Source organism: Triturus cristatus, chromosome 2_1 (genome assembly GCF_964204655.1).
Source record: "Triturus cristatus chromosome 2_1, aTriCri1.1, whole genome shotgun sequence".
Taxonomy (NCBI): Eukaryota; Metazoa; Chordata; class Amphibia; order Caudata; family Salamandridae; genus Triturus; species Triturus cristatus.
The window spans coordinates 225349198-225357960 of NC_140581.1; the positions used below are offsets into that span (position 1 = coordinate 225349198).

Consider the following 8763-nt stretch of genomic DNA (forward strand, 5'->3'; position numbering starts at 1 on the left):
CCGGGAAGAGGGACAGGGATTATGGCCCCGGGTCCCGGCCTGTCGCGGACAGGCGCAGACGGGCTTGCCTTATGCGCGCCTTCGGCGCGCTGACGGCGCGCCCGCTGCGCCCGTCCGCTGCGCTTCCGGTGTGGTGGCTCCATTTTGTAATGACGAGGGGCGGGAGGGTGGGAGGGGCTGAACACTCGCCTGCTCGCCCTGCTCCAGCCCTCACCCAAGATGGCGTAGATCCCGGCAGCACTTGCTCGGCTGCGACGGGGCTGATCCGAGGCACATCAAGCAGTGAGTACAATGTTATTTGGGCACTACAATTCTACACTTAAAATAAATTAAAAACGGCGACCTCTAGATCGTTCTGTTATTTGCGCCGGCAGCAGATCAGCAGCAAATATAATACAGTGCAATATAGTAGTTAGAACAGGTGTTTAAGAAAGCGCTGGCGAAACGTGCAAATTAATTAGATTAAAAAGTCCCGGCTTTCCGCCTCAGGACACTTAACCCACACTCAACGCCCAGTAGACATAAATGATCCAGCAAGAGGTCTGTTAGAGTGACCCAGCCATAGCAAGACAAAACAAGCGGTGGTAGGAGAAAAACAAGCCCATAGAGTGACCCCGCTCCCACCTCCAATAAGTGTGCCTGCAGAAACGGAGGCAGCAACGGAGAGGGACATGCTGAACAGCCCCTGAACTGCGCTCTATGTATGGTCCTGAATTTCCCTGCTTCTATTAATAAAGACCTCAGTGAGGTTGGTGCATGTGTTTTTTTAAACCCAAAAAATATAACTGAGCAGTTAGTGCTCTGAGCCATAGAAGGCAAGTGCATGGGATCTCAGAGAGCTCTGAAGATAAACACCGATCTGAACAAGCCCTGGCTCTACCCTACCCCTCCTCCAATTAACGGCCTGCCAAGCACGAGGGAGGATACAAAGACAACAAGATAAACGAACATAGCCTCTCAAAAAAAAGATTGCATGAGTAAAGTACAAATATCACATAAGCGCATTGTAGTAGTAAATAAAATAACTCCAATCCAATAATAAGCTGAGGCAAACAAAACAAAAAAGTGCAAACAAAGTAGCATAAATAACAAAAAGAGTAAGACCACATGTAACAGAGGCAGTCTCCATGGGAGGTTCCAAAACTCCAAAAGGAGGGACTAATTAAGCAATTTACCAAGCAAAAGCAGGCATTTTCTAAGGGCACCAACAGGAACCAATCAAAAAGATGGGAGGTGCTTGAAACCCACATTGTAATACAGCATGTTTATTAGAGACAGTGCATGCATTACCTGGGCGAGACCTAAAAAACAAGTGGCCGTCCACCTCTCATTAATTCAGGGGACCGACATTCCCTGCTGATGTCCAAACCTTGAGACCAGGAAATCTCACAAAAGACGGTCCCAGCTCTTAGTTATGCCTAGCGCCCTACCACAGTGCATCTTCGAGCATTCGATATCAGGCCTGTGATCTCCAAACAGTTGTGGCTTTTTAATCTCAGTCTACTTTGCATGTGGGTGCTTGCAGCCTAGCATTTACAACGGTAGCAGTAAACGTTCTGGTGCCTGTGGGATCATGTTCACAATAATACTTGTACATATGCTGTTGCTTGCAGTGTTGCATTTAGAAAGGGAGATTTACAGATTCTGGTACTTGTTGACTAGAATTTACAACTGCAGCAGTACATGTAACCTAGCATTTAGAATGGGGTACATAAATGCACAACACCCAGAGCTCTAGCACCCAGAGCTCTAGGTGATGTCAGCTAAAAAGATAATAGGGTAACAAATCTCACTTCACGTAAGAGTTCTGCACTAGTTATACAAAGCTTTCAATTTATGTTTTTTCTAATCACAGATTGCAAGAAACAAAAAATATTAGCCTCTGACCATAACATATCCTTAACCCGTTGCATGCTCATGATGAGTTCAGCTCATCATGACTCACAGTGGAGCTGAGCTCGTCATAACGGCCGCGGCCCGCCCAAGCGCGATTAATTCTCCGCCTGTGCGGGAGACTTAATCAGTGGGAGGGGTTTTGACGAGCTCAGCTCGTCATGAGCACAGCTCCACTGTGAGTCATGGTGAGCTGAGCTCGACATGAGCACAGCGCCGCCGCCCCCCCCCCCCCCCCGGAATTACCTTCGCAGGCAAGGGGTTAAAAATAACGCGTCGGCCTTTATACCCATATTCAGGTTTCGCATTTTCAAGCTCCCAAATGCCAACCTCAGGCCTAAATGCCATGAATGGTTGAAACGTCTCACATCAGAAACAGAACCTTTCAGAACCCCCAAGAAACCACTCAAAACTCTAGTTTGTCCCTAAAAACAGCAAGTATTTGATGATGAACAAACACATGAATGGACATCTTCCGAGCTCTTCAAAATGCGAGACAGACATTTAGTAAAGAACAACCATGCTTTGGAGGACAATGAGATTTGAATGTTTCGATAGCAAGGGGCACTTAAAACACACATTCATAGTAGAAGTACCTGCTGACAGAAATGACCTTATTGCGAGCAAGAGCCATGATGGGAGCTTGATTAATATGTTTCAATAGCACTGGACATTTATCGATAGCCATGATGTGCGCATGGCGAGACATTATTTCAGATGGTGGATAGCAATTGACATTTATCAAGCAACAGTCCGAGTTGAGCCATCGAGAGCACAGGTCAGGTTCCTAGCAGTACTGGACATTAATGAGCAGCCATGAGTGGAGGGATCTCGAGATTTTAGGTCGGATTCAGGACATCACTAGACATGTAGCTACAGCAGCTATGACGTGAGATGTATGAGAGCTTCTCCAGAATCCCCTGGATTTTTTTTTTTTTTTTTTTTTTTTTTTTTTTAAGAGTTTTATATAGCACGAACTAGACCTGAAGATAACCGGTATCAGAGTGCTTTACATAGCACCAGTTTCATCACACACGGATTCATTCATTTTTGTTAGGCACGGGGAGCTTAAGTGATTTGCCTGGAATCACAGGATGCTGAGCGTCGTTGCTGAGACTCAAACCCGGTTCCCCAGCTTCGACAACTGCTCTAGCCGTAAGGCTACATCCTCTCCCCAATATTTACAGGCATACAGCAAAGAGCCAAAGGTATGGGGCACCCAGAGAGTTACTTGAGAGACTGTTGACTTATTCTAATGCTGATATGATAATTGTTTTAACATACCACTAATCTTGTTAGATGTTCTCAAAGTCAATTAATGCGGACAAACTGAGCCCTGGTTATATAGTTTGCTGAAGTAGCTTAAGGATCAGCTTTGAAATATGCACTTGATGAATTCTAGGTAACCGGGCTTGTTCTTTGTAATTACTTTAGAAAAGTATTGTCCTAATGATTCTAAGTAACTCCCAAATGCCTATTTATTTTATCAGACAAACCGATGATTCATGAGAGGTGCTACAACGCCCTTTGGGCCTTGCTGGCACCAATATAAAAAATATTTTTCACAAAAAAAACCCCACACACAATATCAGTTGATTCTCTGTTATTGATAATCGCCATTTAACTAAAAAAAAAACCATATGGAATAAAGTACTCCATGCAGTACATTATGTGGATATAGAAAGTCACCAAGGAGTTTCATGACCATTTAGAGTAAAGAGGATGAAGGCTGAGTTCTTTTATAGGGTTATGCAACTCCAAGGTGACTTGCAATGTCCTTATGTTTAGCAGGGGGTAATGTATTCCTTATAATACGTCGTCCCACCAACACCTTTCCAACACACCTCTTAAATCCTTGGTGAGTAGCCCCTTTAAATGAAAGAGAACATGTTGGCAAACATGAAGAATGAAAATAGAATCTCTAGGGCACGGAGGCGTTTTAAGTCATGGGCAAAGTGAGCCCTGGCCCTGGGCCCCAGCCTTTTAGGGGGCCTCTGATACAGCCAGCTCTGTTCTGCAGACTCTTGCCCTGATAACCTTCAATAATTCTTAAACAGGCCTTTCTCCTTTAATTTATTGTTTAATGTGGGTAATGTGTGAGAATCTATTAGTGACATTTTTTAGAAAAATGTGTGTGTTTCATGCAACAGCCATACAAGTTTTTTTTTTTTTACATCAAAACAGGACCTCACATATGAGAAATGGGAGGGTGTCACAGAGATTATTTTCTGTAACATTAGTGAGCTGCTGCTGTGTTACAATATTGAATTCCCTGAATATTGAATGTAAACATTTAGAATTTAGATAAGTGTGTGTGCACTGAAAGTGACCTGGCCAGAGGGCATGAAAGAGATGAAACTGGATCATAAATTCAAAGCTGTTCCTTATTTCCCCCCCCCCCCAAATACGTTTGGCCCAGGGCTCCCCAAATCCATAAAATGTCCCTGCTAGTGCAAAACTAACACTAAAACAAAACTGGGATAGATCTGTTGAAAAACAACATTAGAATCAGTACAAGTCAGTTAGTAAAAAAGCACAGTGACCCAGAATGTGTAGAACCATGCAGAAAGATGCCAACAAAAATAAGCAGGTTGCCCTTTTCGCTCGTCATGGTACAGCTACAAAACAAAGCACATGTAAGAAGCGCCTCGTTTCATTTGTGTTCTTTAAACAACTTCTTTAATTATCCTGCCTGACATGAAGACCTGGCTTCCCCCTGGGGTACTGGCTCTGGCAGCAGGCATTGTGATGTCAAAACTCAAATGTAATAAGTTATTACAGTTGAGTTCTCAAGTAATTTCTTTATAGTAGGCTACTGGGTGTGTCCCATGCCGCCTATTTAGAAACTGTTTTTTCAGGTTATACAGGGATTGCAGAATCCCATATGTTATAGCAAGGATAGGAGACTTTTTTTTGCTTGTGTACCATGTCTCTGAGCTTGCTCTTGTTATCGATGGACATTTAGCAAACAGAAACCATGGTTCGGGGCACCGTGAGAACTCGGTTAGCAGGTCCGTCATGACAATGGACATTTAGCAAAGAAGAGCCATGGCACTGGGCACCATGGGGGGTCCGGTAGCTGTGCCAGCGAACAGTGGGCATTTAACAAACAAAAGTGGGGATAACGTAAGAGCTTGGGTAGCTGCAACAGTTTACACCACACGTTGCTAGTGCCAGCGCTGCCAATAACAGCACTTACACAACTACTAACCATCACACTGCTACAAGCCTGAGAAGTAAGACTGTTCAAGGCCCCCCAAGCTTTAAAAATGGTTTGGGTGGCCGGTAGTAGTTGTTCTAAACATGTATTGAATTATTAAATAACTATTTTCCTGCTCATCTTTAAATAAGCAGCTGTTTCAAGTGCCGGCAATAAATTGCAGGTGCCGAGCACCGGCTCAAAATAAGCATTGGGGTTACGTCACGTGTCCCCAACATCAATGGACATTCATAGTAGAAAGACCATGATACACAGCAGCCTTGAGCTCTAGTATCTCGTTTCTGATACAAATGGACAATTGTCAAACAGCAGCCAGGGTACAGGGCACTTCAAGAGCTCGGGCAGCCGTGCGGGAGAACAAGGGGCATTTACCAGCCGTGAGATATGATGTCCTGAGAACCCGGGTCCCTGTTCACAATGGGCATTTAGCAAACAAACATCGAGATATATGGCACCAGCAGAACTCGGGTGGCATGTTCTTGTCAATAGCAGCCATTTAATAATTAATAGTCACAGTATAAGACAACACTGTAGTGAAAACAGGGTCAAATGAACTTTGGTGGGTGAACGCCGACGGATATGGGTGGACATGAAGCCATCTACCATCCAACAGCAAATGTGACTCAAAGCAACAAAAAAGCGGCACAGCAAAAAATAGGTATACCAAACGAACATTAAAAACAGAAAGATTAGGTTTAGCAAAAAAGCCGTTCCTTTGTTTACAATTTTATTTTCTTAAAAGCATTTCGAAGTAGTAAAGAAATATTAAGAATTGAGTGGCGAAAGGCTCTGGGGGGAAAAAAAGGTTAGGAGGGGCTTTGTGTTAGGTAGTAGAAAGGGGCTGCTAACACAGCAATTACAATCATACAGACTGAAATGGGGAAATGGTGGGGAAGGGGGAAATGGTGGGGGAGGAGGGACAGGTACAGCGGTCAACTAGCAAAGGGTCGTTAGGTAGACGGGATGAAAGCCCCCGTAACCCAGGTGCGGCGGCTGCCCACTGCCGGGCGAGGAGACCGCCCCGGAAGAGAGCTCCGTGGGAAGCCGAGCAGGTGATGGCCCCTTACCTCTCAGGCGGACGATGGGGGGCTTACCTGCTGCCCCCCTCCAACTCCCTCTCCCGCGGTCGGCGCCTCTACCTGCCGAAAGTTATTTTCATCCCCCAAACAGTCCAAGGCGGACACAAAAGCTCCGGGAACACACCTGCCCACTTCACTCCATGCCGCGTGAATGGTTCCTCCCCTCGGCAGCCGTGTCTCTCCCTCGCCCAACTAGTTAAGCAACTTTCGGCTGCTCCCTCCCTGGTGCGCTCACCTCACTCCCGGAACACGGGGGAGGGCCAAAGAAGAAAGACCACAGATCTACCTGAGCCCCACCGGGCAAAGAACCAGGCCAGGTCATGTGACCCTCACACGGCCAGAGGGCGAGGTCAGCGTGGGGGATTCCCTACCCCCAGCCCTCCAGCTGACACACCCACCTCCCCTTACATCCCGGCGACTGGATTTGAATAGCTCAGGTTACCCTATTAGCCAGGCGCACGCAGAGGAAACAAACACGTCCCTAAAAACACCAGCACGAGTACAAAACACACATTGAAGTACAAGAAGAGGGTGCAGGCGTCTCCTTCAATTTCAGGATCTTTTGTGCTAATGATGTACTGCAGAGTTTACGTCCCAGTATCGGGTCCAGGTAGCTTTAAAGAGCAGGCCTGAGGCTGGGGGCGGGGGGGCTGAAAGAACCGTGCTGTAGTCATTACACATTCAAAGCACAACAACACGGGTCCACAAAACATTGAAGCACTTTAGCAGTGTTTTATTTATTTATACCTGAAAGTGTCAGAGCGCTTTATAATAGAACCAGTTGCATTAAATATAAGTGAAGTGCCCAAAACATTTCTTGAAAGTCCTCTACTGGCTTAACCAAATGCAGCCGGATTCCTAATAGTAAGGCTGCCTACTATTAGTAAGGATTCTACCCCATGCTTTCTCTTCCATCACCCTACTCCTGCTCTTTATTCTGCTGGCTCCTTTTCCCGCAATGGCTACTTTCCAGCCATACATTCCCCTTTGTCACTGGTTTCTTGTCTTTCTCTTCCATATTCTTTTCCCCGTTTCTACCCTTCTCTTGTTATGGGTCAAAGTCTGATTTTTTTCTTTTTTTAAAACACTTTTTATTGGCATTTATAAAAACAGTACATACAATAGCCTGGGTCAAAGTCTGATGAGAAAAATTAAGGACCAGTCCACAAAATGTACCCAACACCTGCACAAATTAAGCACTCCCTCGAAAGAGAACATGATGACGCAATTGCAATGTGTGTGTTTATTTTTAGGTCTCCCCTGCAAACCGCTTAAAGTTGCCTGCAATCGAAGTCCTATAGTGGACAATGCCAATACTTACCGTTGCTGACTGCTTGTTGATCTTCTTGTCATACTCATTTACTTGCTTCTTATTGGATGACTGTCTTTCCTCTCCTTGTTGTGTCCGTCCCCGCAGCATAGCTTCTTTGTATCCTTCCACAACTCTAATCAGGGGATTTTGTTTTTCTTTAAGCACACTGCTATGATTCAAGGATACACTTCATTGTCAGGTCAGGTCAAGTGGAATGTATTTCTCCAACAACGAGCAAGTCCTCTCCTCAGCTCTTCTTCTTCCAACTGTTCACCCTCCTAGAATCCCCACGTCCAGGATTCCCTTGACGACATATACAGTGTTCCTTGGAGAAAAATGTAGGCCACAACACATCTCCCCCTCCCAGAACATACCAAATGCCAAAAGAACAACAAAATTTTTAAGAAAAAGAAACCCAAAAGGAAAAAACAACATATTGTATATGTACAGGCAACACAATAAAACGTGGTAAGTAACCAATACACAAATCACAAGTTATGGCAAAATTATCAGTTCTGTTGCCACCCATACATATGTTGTAACACCCTTAAAAGTTGTGCAGAGACGAAAAAGGGAGGAATAAGTGAATCCTACCACAACGTATGATCCTTCAAATAGATTGGGCTCTTCCTGATACGTGTGCCTACAACATTCTTCCCAACCGAGAGCGGCGGCGAGTTTGCAACCCAACCAAAGTCACCTGGCATGCGCACAACACTTACAGAGTCATCCAGCAACTCAGAGGCACACCTTTGTCTCTGTTGAAAACCCTTGACCAAACGTGACATACTCCATGTTTCACCATTTCCAGTACAGCTACATTCCTCTTGTCATCAATCACTTGGAAAAGTCCCATGAACCTGGATTCACGTTTAGAGACCCACTCCGGCTGTTTCACAAACACCATCTCGCCCACACACTGACACTAGTTTATTTTAGCAACCCCATGTTTAGTGTCATAATGTTCTTTATATTTCCTGTTACAAATGGGGGTATCTAGTTGGCAGAGGTTGGTACCTTTGGCCAAATAGGGACCCTTGCTTCTAGTCAGGGTTAAGGGGGAAACACACTGTAAATAACCCCTGCTCACCCCCTTGGTAGCTTGGCACAAGCAGACAGGCTTATCCCCAAGGCAATGAGTAAAGTATTTGCACCAACACCCACAGTAACACAGTGAAACACCACAAATGGACGCCACACAGGTATTTATAAAAAATAGAATTCTTTATATAAATTTAGGCAAGACCAAACAGGTAAAA

The 8763-nt window shown here is 45.0% G+C and overlaps 1 protein-coding gene across 2 annotated transcripts in view; it reads right to left on the reverse strand.

The window, feature by feature from the left end:
* The window catches only part of ATP8B1 (ATPase phospholipid transporting 8B1), a 546944-nt gene extending 540370 nt beyond the window's left edge, over positions 1–6574 (reverse strand). The window contains exon 1 of one of the 2 annotated variants that reach the window (XM_085630200.1): positions 6181–6574. The gene's annotated coding sequence lies outside the window, so the exon portion shown is untranslated. The remainder of the gene's footprint in view (positions 1–6180) is intronic. The other variant, XM_085630201.1, reaches the window with a different exon arrangement.
* Between the last annotated feature and the right edge of the window lie 2189 nt (positions 6575–8763).